The following is a 16502-nucleotide window of genomic DNA, read 5'->3' as shown; positions in this document are numbered from 1 at the left end:
AAGGCCATTGGTATGGTTGTAACCTCAGTGACTAGCGAGAGGTATTAGAGAAGGTTGTAGAACAGAAAGGGGGTGTAAACTTAGCTAGACTTGGAGCTGCATAGTAGGTCAGCATTACAAAATGACCCTGCATTTCTCAACGTAAAAGTGTGATTCTATACAGGATAAAGTACACAGGACACACTTCACATGCATTCTAAGTGTAGCCATCTTGAGAATATTATATCCAAACTTGCTTCTGTGGGAAACATAAATCCCTACTCCAGCCAGCATCTACCTTGTGGCCTGTGTGATCCTTGTAGAAAATCACTGAAATAAGCCTGTAAGCAAAATGTATGTAGTAGAACTGGACTTGGAAACTCAAATGTAACTCATTTGTCCTTTCAGACTGGAGTCTCTAGTAACCAATTAAGAAGGTTGGGAGACAGAATAAATACCTGTGGTTGCACACAGGGACTGAGCTATGGAAGACAATTTGTCATGGAGGACCTGCCACGTCTGCTCCACTCATAACATTTTGTTGTGCAACTCAAGGCCTGAGCACTCTCCTTGGCTTTCTCGAGGATAGTGCTCTACCACTTGAGCCATAGCACCACTTCAGGCTTTTTTTTCTGTGTATGTGGTACCAAAGAATTGAACCAGGTTTTCATGCACGCTAGGCAAGCATTCTACCACTAGGCCAAACTCCCAGCCCAAGCCTTTGCTGTTTTAAAGAAGCACATAGCTCAAGAAGGCAAAATATAAGTTGGCAGAGATAATACCTATCTACTCTTGCCTACATCATCAGCCTAGTGAAGACCATAGAGGACATATGCAAGATACAAAAAACAGAAGAGATAGTCTAATATACCATATATTTTGTGACTTTAATATATCTCACTTGCACCCATAGATAGATTGACCAGAGGGAATATAACTAAATAAACATGAGGCCTCAACTATACTATATATCAAATGTATTTAGCAAACATCTACAGAATATTTCATTAAATAACTTCAGAATATACATGCCTTTCAGTAGCTTATGAAAATGTTTTCCAAAATCGATCATATTTTAGGCCATTAAGAAAGTCTTAACAATGCAAAAAATGAAATCATTTCTTTCATTTTATCAGAACATAATGGGATTAAACTGGAAAAGCAGCAACAAGAGAAACTCCAGAGAATATACAAATAGTCTGCAGTCATACCACTCTGAACATTATTGATCTCATCATATTTCAGAAACTAAGAATGATCAGGCCTGGTTGGTACCTGAATAGGCAAAAGTAGACAAATCCATGGAGCTTGAGCAATATGCTTTTAAATGAACAATGTGTAATTACTGAAATCAAGGAGAAACTTTAAACATTCTTAAAATCAAAAGAAAATGAAATTACAACATTCCAAAACCTCTAGGATTCACTAAAAACTACCAATCACAAACGAAGAAAAAGAAAGCAGCCACCGGATATAGAACTTGCCACATTGACTTGATTGGCAAATGTTTTGGCCAGGATAATCTGTCATCTGACCTCTCTAGTTGGTTCTGGCTAGAACAATATGATTTCCTAGGAACAGATTTTTGCCACAGCTATTTGTGCAGACACATTTTCTCTGGCTCATTTCCTGGGGTGACAATCTTAGGCCTGAAAAATTAGATATTTAATTTGTTCCTAGGGGAGAAGACAGGTAAGGCTTAAAACAAGATAAAGCAACACATTCTCTGTTGCTGATAAAAAGCGAAGTGTCAAAAGAAACTGAGAGCTAAGCGAATCATACTTGTGGCTTGTGCTGAAAGGAATGGAAGGCAGATAGCACTGAATTTTTATAGGATCTATTTCTGCCATGTGTTTCCCTCTCCTGGTGCATCAACTTTTCACATGATTTCAGCACCTGCTACCATAAGCATCTGAACTATGTCAGAAACATGTGCAGCTGTGGCACAAACCAGATATCAGTGATACAGCCATTTAAGCTCATCTCAAGAAGTAGAAGAAACAGTTTGCTGATAGTTCATTCAATAACTGATGTACAAGTAGAAGCTTGGAACTATTATCAGACTTGGGGCAATGTCACAGATTGGTTCTTTCATTATTTGTTCCTTCAAAAATTTATGTTGAGATCCTAAAAGAGGGTGAACGCTATTTCCTGTTCCAAAACAGAAACAGGATGAAAGGAATCATGGGAGAAGTATCCCCTTAAAAAGTAACTCACATATAGAGATTCCCTTCTTGAATACTTGTTTGTTAAATATGATATTTGAAATATGATGTAAAAATCGATGCTAATAAATTCTTTAATAAAAAACCTGAAGTGAAACTGTTCAAATTACAGGACCACCCATTCTGAGGCAGGCACAAGAACACACTCTTGATCACTCTTCTCTGCTTTCTGCTGGTCAGGTAAATTCACATCCTGAGTGCCAAGTACAACTGGAAACCATCTGAATAGTTGGAATCAAAACATCACATTATCACTCTGAATATTCTATAACTGTGCTTTCCCCTAACATGGTCCTTGGATGCCTCCATTAGGTTGACCTAAGCCACTCAAGGCTCTTGGAAACATGTCAGCTGGCTAGAGTGTCAAGCTATCCAACTAATTAGCTGAGAACCATTATACATAATGCATTTGACACAGAAGTTTGGAAAATGCCATTGTGCCATGGAAGAAAAACTTGGCATACATACATATACGTGTGAGAGTGTGAATGTTTATTTTTATTGTAAAGGTGAAGTACAGAGGGGTTACAGTTTCATAAGTCAGATAAGTACATTTCCTTTTCAACAGTGTCACTCCCTCCCTCATTCTCTCCCAGTTTTTCCCCTCCCAACTTCTTTCTCCCTACCAAGTCGCATAGTTCATTTCCAACATAGTGTCTAGTGGGTTTCCCACTCTAATGTCTCACACTTCATCCCACCATTTCTGTGCTTACCCTTCCCTTCCACACAACAGCGCAATAAATTTTTTAAAAAAATCTTGTCTTCATTTCTTATGGTTACTATTGAGCCTTTGTGATCCTCTCCTAAGAATATTTTGCTTTGTTCCTTTGTTCTCCATGTGTGAACATTTAGAATGCTGTTTTATTAATCATGTCCAAATATAATTAGTTGTCTTTTACTATCCATTAGGTTTACTTATAGATTTATAGGCACATTCTAATTATTACAAATAAGGGAAACCTTGCAGCCTGTGTTTCCTTGGGTCTGGCTTACTTTTCCTAGTATAATTTTTCCCAAGACTTTCCATTTCCTTATGAATGGGATAATGTCATTCTTTCTGATGGACGCATAAAATTCCTTTATGTATATATACCATATCTCCTTGATCCATTTGTTCACTGAAGGACATCTGTATTGTTGATTCCATATCTTGGCAATGGTAAATAATGCTACAATAAACATAGTCATGCTGGTGGCTCTAGTGTAGCCTGAAAACTTGGTATATAAAAAACAATAAAGGGCTGGGAGTTTGGCCGAGTGGTAGAGTGCTTGCCTAGCATACACAAAGACCCAGGTTCTAGTCCTCCATACCATATAAAAGCCAGAAGTAGTGATGTGGCTCAAGCAGTAGAGCTTTAGCCTTGAGAAAGCTCAAGGACAGTGCTCAGGCCCTGAGTTCAAGCCCCAGGACTGGAAAATAAACAATAATAAAGGTCAAAGCTGTAAGAATGGAGAAAAGTCCTCTTCTTCTGTCTCTCTGTGTGATTTTTGTCTGTTTCTCTGTGTCTCTGTGGGGTTTTCCTCTCTTGTTCTGTGTGTTTCTTTTTCTATGTGTCTCTCGATGTGTTTCTCTGTGTCCCCAATCCACCTTTTCCCTCTCTTCCTCTTCTCTCCTTGCAACCTGGCCACAGGTGAGCAATTTTGCCATTGACACAAAGCATCCTCATATCACTCCTAAAAACCATGAAATTCACGGGTCCTCCGAAATTCTGAGTCACAACAAAGCTTTTGGTCTTTACAAGTAGATTCTTCTGAAGAATAAAGTTCAGAGAAGGCAAGCTATCACAATACCAATGCTTTATACCTTCCATTGAATATGGTATTGTCACCATCATTTTACCCTAAGTATAAACTCACTCTGACCTTTACAAAACCTGTTGGAGAATGGCATCAAAATTCCCATGCTCAGGAGGAAGAAACTCAGGCTGAAGAAGTTTAAACTTCTCACCTATGTCCTGTGGTATGTGGAACTTAAACTTAATCATATTTGACACCAAAACCCCTACTCCTCTACCAAAATAAGTCATCTAGAGAAGAGGATTATAACTAGTGACCACAAAGGAATACCATCTAAATCACACCAATGGGATGATGAAAGGCTTCAGGGAGGTCTGGAATTAAACCTTAGAAGAACAGTACACTCCTCTATTTAAATTTATATATTATAAGCATTTTGTAAATACTGAAAGTCAAAGGAAGGCACAAGGCAAAAAAAAGGAAAAAATTCTCATTTTTCTTTCCTTTAAGCAAGTCTAACAAAATACTTCAGAAATAAATGCTGTTAATGAAGTTCTTAAATTATGTATAAAGACAAAAGGCAAATCATTTTTTAAAAATAGGTTACTACTGTGTAGTCCAGGCTATCCATAAACTCAAGTTCCTTCTGCCTCAGTCTACAGGACTGTAATATCAGGACTACAGGAGTGTAACACCATTCCTGGTTTGTGGGAATTTTTGTCATTGTGGTGTTGGGCCACATGCATGGTAGGCAAATGTTCTACCATTGAATGTGATTTTCAAATTTAAGAAAAATTCTAGTATCTTTTCACATGAGTATTAATAGCTACATTTATTGCTTATAAGTTCCACAATTTATGTTTTGGATGAATAATTTAAAATTTTGTTATAACAAATAATATTTAAAAAGTATCCCCTTTGATCCATATTTTGTATATGTGTGCTTTAGCAGACAAAATAAAATTTCTATAAGAAGAATCCAGAGTAAAGTTTAAGATTTGTGACTATGGCTGGGAATGGTAGCTCATACTTATAACATAGCTACTAGAGAGGAGGAGACTCAAAAGACCATGGTTTGAGGCTAGCCAAAAAGTTATTGAGAGATTTCCAGTACAACTCAGGAGGTGAAAGGGATTCTGGTCTACCATGGCTGAGTATCAAGACAAAGACTTGCAGAAATTTCTTTTAAAAATGTGGATGAAATCACCAATTTAATTCAAGACATGAATCCTGATGACCCAGAGGTGCAGCAGAAAGCTGTCCTGGAGACAGCAAAACGACTGCCACTGATGGAGGGAGACCCAGAGGAGGACGAACGTCAGATCACCACCAACAAAACCTTCATCAGCCCTCCACAAGCTTCCAGATGAAATAAACCCAAAGGCCTTCTTGGCATCTGTGGAGAAGGATGCAAAAGAGCGAGCCAAGAGAAGAATGGAAAACAAAGTGCAAGCAGATGCCCTAAGAGAGAAGGGGAATGAAGCCTCCAGCAAGGGTGACTATGAACTCACCTTCAAGCACTACGGCATGGGCTTGGAGAAAATAAGGACATGAAGGTGCTGTACACCAACCGAGCACAGGCTTACGAGCACAGGCTTACAGTAAACTCAGAAGGTGCTGGTGGATTGTGAATGGGCTCTGAAGTGTGATGAAACCTACACGAAGGCCTACTTCCACATGGGGAAAGCCCACCTGGCTCTGAAAAACTACAAGGAGGCTAGGGAGTGTTACCAGAAGATCTTAGGAATAAACCCCAAGCTGCAGACACAGATGAAAGAATACCTGCGGCAAGTTGATCTTCAGGAAAAGACAGATCTTCAAGAGAAAGAAGCCCATGAATTTCTGGCTTCAGGAAAGAACACAGCTGTAACAACCAGAAATCTCCTGGAGACCCTTTCCAAGCCCGACTAGGCACCCCTGTTTTATGCAAGGGGAATTGAAATCCTGATGGAAACGATGAAGCAGTGCACAGAATGTACTTTATTCAGAATCCACGGTGGAGTCAGCATCGTTAATGACAATAAAGTCCTAAGCAGGTGCTTATTCGCCACAAGAAAGGATGCAGTAGAAGAGGCCGTCTGTGTGTCTGTCCTGAAGCTCTGGCAGTGTGCCACGAGAATGAGGAAAACCAACGACTCCTTGTGATGCATCCAGACGGCCAGAGTGCTGCTGTCTTTCTTGACTTCCCTTGTCCTGGCCATCTCGCAGCAGAGCCTGACCCTGCCTCTTCAGCTCACCCAGACAGAGACAAGACGGAGCCTCATCATCAGCCACCTTGACCTGGCCCAATTGTTGGAGGCCCTGCTGTTTTTTCTCGATTCTCAGATAAAAAGGCCAACACCACCATGGGACTGCTCACAGACATGTTTCTGGAAGAAAGATTCTAGGTCTGCTTCCAGAACAGCCTTCCAGAAGTCCTGCCCATGCTCACAGGTGTCCTGAGGAGAGACCCCATGTTAACCAGCACCTCCGCCTTCTGCCAATGTGTCAACCTGGGGAACCTCAGTGCCAAGTCCGTTGCCTGGAGACACATGTGAGCCTACGAAGAATTCCCAGATGCCTGCTTGGGCCTCCTGGTTAAGTGTGAGGAGGACCTGTTCCGAGATGTCATATATACCCTCCTGGGACTTGTCATGAACCTGTGTCTCCAAGTCCCCCTTGTCTCAGAGGCATGGACCATAGAGGTTTGCAGGAAGAGCCTATTTCTACTCAGCAGCCGGGATGGAGGAATCCTGACAAGAGCTGCTGGTGTGCTAAGCCGGACTCTTCCTTCGTCTCTGAAAAATCATTCAAGAAGCCCTGAGGGGGGCCAGGAGTTTGGCCTAGTGGTTAAAGTGCTTGCCTAGCATGCACGAAGACCTGGGTTCGATTCCTTGGTACCACATACATAGAAAAAAAAAAAAGCTGGAAGTGGTGCTGAGGCTCAAGTGGTAGAGCTCTAGCCAAGAGAAAGTCCACGGACAGTGCTCAGGCCCTGCGCTCAAGCCCAGGACTGGCAAAAAAAAAAAAAAAAAGACATCACAAAAAAAAAAAAACAGAAGCCCTGAGGACAAGAACAGTGAAGAAAATGTATGGGGGTAGCTACAGAAACCCTGCTGCTTGCCACCTGTGCTTCAGCACGTACACACTCAGCAACACAAGCAATCAGGAGCCAAAGGGCGCCTGGCCCCTCCTTCCTGGAGCAAGTGGGGCGTGTCTCAGGACACCATTGGCTGACGGTCACATTCAGGGACATTCCTATTTGATGACATGGCAGCCACCGCTCGATCTGTATTTAGCAAGCAAATTTTGTAGAATAAAGTTAGATCTGCACCAAGAGTCTGGTCTCCAGAGTCTGTGTTCCTGGGATTATTCGTGGGCTCCGTTGCCATCTTACCCCCCTCCTAGATGTCTGAGAAGGAACCTAACAACTGGTGTCCAACGTGGGGCACGACTAGCAGGTAAATGGACCTCTTCAAGTAATTATGTGGAAAGGGATCTTGGAGAGCAGGCACCTTCACTTTTCTGAAAGAAAGCTTGAGCAGTTTTATGAAACTGTTCTGTTTCTCTGCCTGTGGGGGATTGCAGGCAGGGTACAGGATGAGTCCACATGGGAAACGGTAGCCTGGCAGGGTCACAAAGAGGGGCACATTGGTAATTTGCTTCCTTGTCTCTACCCCATTGTGGCCGCCATTCTGAGTTGCCTCTGGGGTTCAGCTACCTTGGCTCAGGTGCCGGTTACTGAGACCGGGGCCCCCTGGAAGAATGCTCCACTGCCCTTGTAAATAAAGGCGCAGCCTCACCCACGATGGCTGTGGCACCCGTAGATAAGGGACCGACCACCGACCCTTGCCAACCTGCCCCTGTAGATAAAGGCGCGGGCCAGCAAATTTATCCATCTCTAATTGATCTCAAGCTCTAACATGAAAGCAGACCTCCCCCACATCCTGGCGGGTCCTTCATGGAGGTTCCCTTATGCCCCTCGGCCTCCTCAGGAATCCCCTGGGGTGGGGAGCCCTTCCCTCAGTAATCCTTTCCCATGCTCCCTTTACTTGAGGCCAAGTTGAACCCTCAACATGGCCTTCTATAAGTGTTCCCAGTAATTTTTACTCCCCAGGTCTCCTTTACCCTCCGTCAGACAGACAGACGCTAACTGCATTATCTATGAGAAAATTGGCATAAAACTGGTCCCCCAATTCTAGGGGCTACAGTCTCCCACGGTTTCCATTTCCCCCTACAGTTAACTTGGAAATCACATGACTCCGTATGAGTGGAGCAGTGGCCTATTGGCGGGAAAAGCAATTGGAGCTACTAAAATTAATACAGGAACAGCTTCAGAAGTCCCCATTTTTGTTATCATAAGGGCCAGGCAAATACAAGTTTCAAATACAGGTTTCTTCATGATCTCCCCACAGTAATGCCCATGGGGGCCACCCAACCAGGGTTCCCAAGTCTTTCATCAATTCCTATATTTATGCTATTAAGATAAAGGATTGCCTTTTTCTATAAGCAATGGTGTTCCTTTACCACCCCTCCTATTACAATCCTTTTCGGAAAAGATGCCCAGGTTAAAAGCAAAGGCCTCCAGAGGTAAGTAGAAGTCGGTCGACCCCCCTGTATTTTTTCTTGAAAGTGCACTGTGGCCTAAAACAGAGTACGGTCAAGGGACGCCTTGACCCCCTTCTAGGCTCTTTTCGATAACAGGGCACATCTGAGAGGACGTGTGGGTTTGAGTCCCACCGGCAAGACAACTATCTACCCAGCCCAATTTTCTTGTGGTTTTGTTTTCCCTCTTGCTTGAGAATGGCCTCCACCGGTCAGCTACCAGGGAACCGAGATCTCCACTGGGGAGGCGCCCTGAGTTCAGGGCCCCATGGTCTTTTCTGTCACTCTGTTAGTTTAAGGCCAGGCATGCCATCAAAAGTTGGGGGGTTACTTAAAAGTCTCTGCTTCTCTGTCTTGTCCATGTCATGTTTTTCCTTGGGTATTTTCTCTTGTCTGGTTTTGTCTTTGAAATTGGTACCAGTCCTAAATATGGATCCTTGTGGCTTTTGTGTGTGTGCGCTTGCACATCTTTGTTAAAACTTCAGAAAATGTACAGCCGATATTAATTTTGCGCACTTTTAGATGTTTGAGTGTGAATATGTGAATGTGTGTGAGTGAACATGTTTAAGATTATACTTGTATACAAATATACAAGTTTATGCTTGAATCCAACATACAAAAAAGGGGTAGTTGGTTAAATCTAAGTCTAAACTCCAATCAAAGTCAAATACCTCAAGGGATTATTGTATTGTTTTAAAGAGGAACTACATTAAACTCTAGTATTGTAATGCATAGAGCTGTTTACATTGTAAACATTGCATTCTGTTTAGCAAAAAGGCATCAGGGAACTTGGAATTTATTTCCTTGAGTTTAAATTTGAAGATAAGTATCAGAAATTTAAATATGAATTTATCAGTTTCAAAAACCTTGCCTATCTGTTTTTTAGAAAGGACAGGGCTTCATCCTGCCTCTCCCTTGCAGACTGACACTGGAAATCTGATGGTAAAGTGGGTGATGTGATTAGTATTTCTTAACTTGCCCCCTAAAATGTATTTAATTGGGAAAAGGGGTTTTAAAAAGAGTAAAAAAGAAAATTAGGGCGAAAAAAATGATTGTTTAATTGCTATTTCAGTTGACCCTTGTAAGTTTGTAACAGTTTCCAACCGGCCCACAGAAAAGAATAGCAGATCCTTATTCAGATGTAAATTTGACCCTTACCAAGTTCCAGGTAAGCATGCCTTACTAATGCCTGTGTTCCTGGGCAGGAACTTGTCAGTATAGTAGTGGGTAGTTAAAACCTAAGATTGTCAAAAATATGGGTAGTTTACAATCCTAATTTTGCTCTAAGCCTAACTGAGCAGATTTTGGATTGACATCAGCCACAAATTCAGGAAAGAAGCTTATGAATCTGAGGCTATGTGCCTATCAATCTGTAAAATAGGCTAAGCTTTTAGGGTCCCTGGCCAAGTATAGAGACAACGCCCCTGAGTTAGCTTGAAGAAGTTACAGAAGATGGATCTTCACCCAGATTCCACTCCTGGGACTTTAGCTAGCCTACTCTTGGCCCTAGGCCCCCTTAAAAAACAAATAAAAATGGGGGGATACAGGTACCTAAGGCATTAGGCCTCAACATAAGCTTGTTGATGCTTTATTTACATTGAATTTTTAAATTCCAAATCTAAAGATTTTCCCCTGCTTATAAGCATGCTACCTCACCAAAACCCCCTGCCCCTTGTCCAAACACCTAGCAGGAGCCAGCCCCTCTGTTAACAATGGGGCGAGGGTTGGACTCACTTGTGCCATTATAACGAGACACCAACTGGGAACCCTATGAGGTTGGCTCCAGCCCTCACCAGGATGTACAGGTGTAGACCAGAGAATAAAAGGGTTTCTTTTGCAGACATTGGCCGTCTCCCCACTTAAAATCTCCATTTGTGTCTGCCAACACTACAGGTGAATTGCCTGAAAAGCTAGAGTGGTAGTGGGGTAAGATCCCCAGAGGGGGATAACCTAAGACAGGCACACTCTCAAGTAAGGCAAGCACCTGCTAAATAAGGGGGAGATGTGGAGCATGTCACATCAGGGAAATGGAGATCTATGCTGTAAAAGGAGGCCTAACTCGTGGCCCAGTGCTCACCTCCTGTTCTTGGGTCCGCACCTAACTGAGATGGCACCTGCTGCCCAATTGGAGGGCATGGCTATGGTTTGTGATGTAAAATAAGGCCACCTCTGAGATAGGCCCGGAACCCTTCCGCCCTCTCAGACAGCACATGATCCACCTTCTTTACATAACTGTTAACTCTCAAATTTCAGGAGCAGGCAATCTACAAGTTCCTGCCACCACAAAATGGCCTCTTAGTGACACTGCCGCCAGCCACAGCCAGCTGACCTGAGTCCTGCCTCCACCTATGTGACCTCACCAGTACAGCCTAGGACACCAACCTATCCAGAAAAACCACCCTGGATGACTGCTCTGCCAGATATGGATGCCACAAATGCTGCCTCCACACTCTCCTCAAACTGTGGAGGCCCAGAGTAATAAACTTCACTTCCAAGCACGGGACCAGGATATGATTATGAACAATTATCTTTCCTCAGAGCATGCTGGGGAGGACATGGGGGCTGTGATTCCCATTTAACCCACCTATCCCTAGTCCTCTTTGGCCCACCAAGCTCATTTCCACAGCAGCAGGACCCATGGTTTTTGCACACCATTTAGGCCCCATCTTACATTCCATTATAAAGTGTCCTTAAATAAAGAAAAAGGGGGAACTGTGGGGTAGCTCTAGGAACCCTGCTGCTTGCCACCTGTACTTCAGCATGTACACACTCAATGATGCAGTCAAGAGCCAGAGGGTGCCTGGCCCCTCCCTCCTGGAGCAAGTGGGGTGTGTCTCAGGACACCATTGGCTGAAAGTCACATTCAGGATGTCCCTATTTGATGACGTGGTGGTCACCGCCCGATCTGTATTTAGTGAGCACATTAAAATTAGATCTGCACTGAGAATCTGGTCTCCAGAGTCTGTGTTCTTGGGATTATTCGTGGGCTCCATGGCCACCTTACCCCCTCCTAGATGTCCGAGAATGACCCCAAGAAAAATGATTAAATTCCTGAAGACAGGAGGCCAGAGCACATCACTTTTTTGCAGTAAAGATCCTCGCTATCTGAACCAACAGTTACCATGAGGCATGGGAGGAAATAATGAGGCTGGACAAAAAGTTCAGCGTTCTGGTGAAGGTACTTCACTCAATGGACGAGGTTCTGGTGGGCAATGTTGCCCTCTGCCTTGGCAACTGCATGGAGGTGCCTAGTACCGCCTCTTCCCTGCTGAAGACAGACCTGGTGCCAATGCTGCTGAAGCTGGGGCCAGTGACTCACAGAAGACATCCATGTAGCTGGACGCAGGCATTGTCCTGGGGAAGCTGTGCACAGCTGAGCCCAGGTTTGCCAGTCAGCTAAAAGCGTATCACGGGATGGAAATCCTCAACTCTGTGATGAAATACATCAATAATTCTTGAAGGACATGGTATAACTGTGTGCTGTTTTACAAACACCCGCCCACACATTATGGGTTGTTGCTACGGGCTAATAAAGTCCCTTCAAATAGCCAAAAAAAAGTTACTGAGAATCTGATCTTAAGAATATCAGGCATGTTGGAACAGATGCCTGTAAACCCAGAGAGGCAGAGGAACTAGGTAGGAAAGTCATAAGGTCCAAAGACAGGCCTGGAACAAAATTAGGGCATTCTGTCCTGAGAAATAAGCTAAAGAAAAACAGGGAAAGTTCAAGCACAAGGAAAGGCTGAGTTCAAACAAATCCTGCAGAAAGAGAGGGGGTAAGGAGAGATTATGTGTGCACACTCATCTGAAGTACAGGATGCAAACCTAGAGTGAGGACTCTGAGACTGAGCTAGGAGGCATGCAGACATCAGGTAGAATGAGAAAAATGACTGATTCGCGTTTTTTTTTTAAACAGGAAAAAAATATCAGGGGCAGAAGTGGTTGATACACATGAATGTGGCTTGAAGAGGAACAAAACATAGAAGGCCTGGGACACAATTTCACCACCTCCCTCCCCCTAAATGCCACCTATTTATATACTACACCCACACACAAGTACATACAAATACACACACACACACACACACACATCCATTCAAATGTATCCTCCTCCTTGAAAAGACTTCTCTCAGGTTTCATAATCCTCCAGATTGAAAGCACAGAGCAAGGCCCTTTGAAAGCAGTAGGATAATAAGATTTCTGAAGTCCAGCAGAGGTCTCCAGAGGCCAAAAGTGAGGGACAGGCATGGTGGTTCAGGCACGGTCATTTCAATCATAAAATTATCATCACTTTTCTTAAATCAACCACCTTTACAAGAGTGATGGATGGGGTTGAAATGAGGAAGACAGGGAAAGCCTCTTTTTTTTTCAATCTCTCGAAGTCCCTATACGATAAAGCTTATCCTTCACATTAATGATTGAGATGGGAAAACCCGAGTCATAACATACAAATAAATAAATAAATAAATAAATAAATAAATAAGCAAACACCCAGAAAAGACAATGGAAAATGTAATCAAATCTCAACAGCTCCCTCTGCTGTCTTTTTGTAGCTTTGCTTTTGTTTAATCTTTTTGTTAATATCAAAGTGAATCGTATTCAGCAGGTTACTGGGCAGAGTCCAGTTGAATAAATACCAAAGAGCTCAACACCAAATTATCCATCACCAAAAGCTAAAGATATTTGAAACAATACTAAAGACTCACTTACATTCACTCACAGGCGTATGGTGTTTTCACTCAGAAGCATGGGTAAAATGTGACTGTGCAACCAATGAATGTAGAAGCAGAGATGGGCATACACTGCTTTGTATCAAGTAAAAACTACATAATAACTGCGAATATCTACTAGTACATAGCAACAGATAATTTACATAAGGAATAGGTTCCTTATGTTTATCAATAGCTTATTGTACAGGGGTCCTGAGACTGAAGTTTGACAACTATACTACAACCTGTTGTTATTCAAAAATCTTAAAATCATATATATGATTTCAATCTCACAAATTAGACATTATTGATATTAATAACAAATCTCCTGGAGATTCCACTAAGACCAAAGTCCTAAAACGGTAGATCTGAAAGTGAAAGCGCGGAAATTACTGGATAGCAGTAGATAACTCAAGTTATAGGGGCCTGTGCCCTCCTGACATGATTTCTCCAAATTGGAATGGTTGTTGCAAAGATTTTACCTTTTGTGGGTTGGGACTTTGGCTTAGTGGTAGAGTGCTTGCCTAGCATGCAGGAAGACCCAGATTTGATTCCTTGGTACCACATATATAGAAAAGCCAGGATGGTGCTCTGGCTCAAGTGATGACAGAGCGCTAGCCTTGAGGAAAAAGACCAAAGAAAGTGCTCAAGCCCTGAGTTCAAGCCCCAGGACTAGCAAAAAAAAAATCTTTTTTTGTGAAATTTATCTGGTTATCTACAAAACTCAAGAATGATCTTTAAAAAGTAGCTTATTCTACACACTGTTGTTATGCATTCCATTTGTTTTTGTTCTTAATGAATGGCATTAAAATATTGCTTAGGAAGCAATAGGATATTAAAATAAAACAAACTTAGCTAGGAAACCCAGGATACCTGACTCCAAGATAAGTATTTAACTTCTTCCTCAGATAGTTTTCCTTCACTTAGAGGGCAGTGGGGCAGGGTTCACACAAGCTTTGAGAAAGAAAGGAATGGTTTAATTATTCAGCAGCCAGTAGCCAAGACCCGTCCTGGCTTCAGTGACTTCATGGGGTTTTGCTTTGTTTTTGTTGTTGTTGTTGTTGTCGTTGTTTTAACTTTATTGTCCAGATAATGTATAGAGGGGCTACAATTATATTTGTCAGGTAGTGAGTGCATTATTTCTCGAACATTGATACTCTTTCTCATGTTTTGTCCCTCTTTCCCTCCCCCACCCCCTCCCAATCATCTTGTTTTCCCTCCTTCCCTTTCCTATGGACTTCATATTTAGATACCAGGACTGTTACCAGGCAAAAATTTCATAAAGGAAACATCTTACAATTTCAGATATTGTCCATAAATATATAAGGGTCAGCATATTACATTTTCTAAATGGTTTGAATATTTCATCTTTATCCCATTTATTTGCAGAGATATAGCAGTCATTACGAATCCTATAAACACACCATCATATTCAGAAAAATGTCAACCTTTTTCATGCAAAGAGGGAAATATATTGGGACCTAAAGAGTACATTTAAGGTTAAGATATTAACAATGGTTAATAACAGTGGATAACAGTAGTTCATGTCTGTTTATTCTAACTATTCAGGCAGCTGAGATCTGAGGATCACACTTTGAAGCTAGTCCAGGCAGGAAAGTCTGTGAGACTCTTATCTCCAATTAATCACCAAAAGTTAGAAACAGTTATAGTTCAAGTGTTAGAGCATTACCCTTATGCAAAAAAAGCTCAGGGACAGCACCCAGGCCCTGAGTTCAAACCTCAGGACCAGCAAAATCTAAACTAAAGTGTTAAGAACATATTAACTGTAAAATGGATGCATGAAAACCAACTAGTCTAACATTTGAAGTTGCATATTTTCATTGGTAAAATATGGAGGTGGCATGTGAGCATTAGTACTTGCAATCTAAAAGGTCATAAGGAAGAACTTTTTTTATTTTACATATTTAAACGGCATGTACTTTGAGGCATATCTGCAATAAGCAAAGTAAAAATGTCTTCCCCCCCCCCCAGCCTTGAAGGTTTCTCATAATCCTTGTTCCTTTGCTTCTTTTCCTTTTAATTTGCCACCTACTCTAGCAGGATACACTGTTACACTTTACTTAGAAAAGAGATGGCTGAACAGACAAAATAATGACATTATCTGGGAAGTGGATGAAACTGAGCAAATCATGTTGAGCAAGACCAAAGGAACAAAATGTGCATGGTCTCCTTCATATGTGAATATTAGACCCAAACAGTACAAGAGAGATGACTCAGTATTCCAGTATCCAAGGTTATTGACATAGTCTTGGAAATATAACTACATAGACATAAAAATCTATGTTGGGATATATATTCTACAGACATGTTGTATTATATAGATTGATACGTATCTATGACATACAAAGACTCAGCTTAATTTTAAATATGTTCTAAAATTTATGTGCCAGTGATTGTATTTAGATTACCTTCTTGAATACTAGTTTGTTAAATATGGCATTTGAAATGTGATGTAAAAGATCAGTATTAATAAAATCTTTTAATTAAAAAAAGGGAGATAGCTGATAACCACCAAAAACATTTTAAAAGTTCATCAAATGATACTTTAATGAAACTTTATTCAGGATGTGACTGCTCTAAGAATCATTGTCAACCAATCACGAAATGGGTTGATTAGACTACAGCCTCTAAGATGCACATGGATAACAATCACCTCTCCCCTCCACACCCACACAAAAAAATCTTCAATAGCTAGCTATGCAGGGCTCATATCTTTAATCCTAGTGATTTGGAAGGCTGTGATCTGAGGATAGCTGTTTGAAGACAGTCCAGATAGGGAAGTCCATGAAACTTATCTCCAAATAACCACCAGAAAACTGGAAGTGGCACTGTGTCTCAGAGGTAGAGTGCTAGCCTTGAGCCAACAAGTTCAGGGACAATGCCCAGACCAACTCCTGAATGACCAGAAACACAATCAAACAAGCAAAGAAATATTCCATGGTAATCAACCGATCTTAAATTCTCCGTGAAAAAAAGAGGATAGTTAACAACTAAGCCTTGAGGGCTTGGTATGGACCCAGGGATTGTGCTAAGTAAGTGGTATTCCCTAACTTTAATCTTTCTAAAATAAGTTTTATTGTCTTTCTTCTATTACTTAAATCCAGGTTCAAAACTTATTAAGTAGTGAACCTTCTACCAGCCTCCAAAGTTCTTGGCTAGTATATTATACACTAACCTCAGAAATTTTCCAAGATTTTCATTAACTTAGGGACAGAAATAAAAACATTGCCTAATCCCACTTTGATGT

The 16502-nt window shown here is 41.6% G+C and overlaps 1 pseudogene; it reads left to right on the top strand.

Moving 5' to 3' along the window:
• Positions 1 to 5087: 5087 nt before the first annotated feature.
• LOC150058800 (tetratricopeptide repeat protein 12-like) lies at positions 5088 to 12022 on the top strand (annotated as a pseudogene).
• Positions 12023 to 16502: the final 4480 nt, after the last annotated feature.

Source organism: Megascapheus bottae, chromosome 9, assembly GCF_031878675.1.
Source record: "Megascapheus bottae isolate mThoBot1 chromosome 9, mThoBot2.hap1, whole genome shotgun sequence".
NCBI lineage: Eukaryota > Metazoa > Chordata > Mammalia > Rodentia > Geomyidae > Megascapheus > Megascapheus bottae.
The sequence above is the reverse complement of the archived record's forward strand: the minus strand, read 5'-3'. Positions and strand labels throughout refer to the sequence as shown.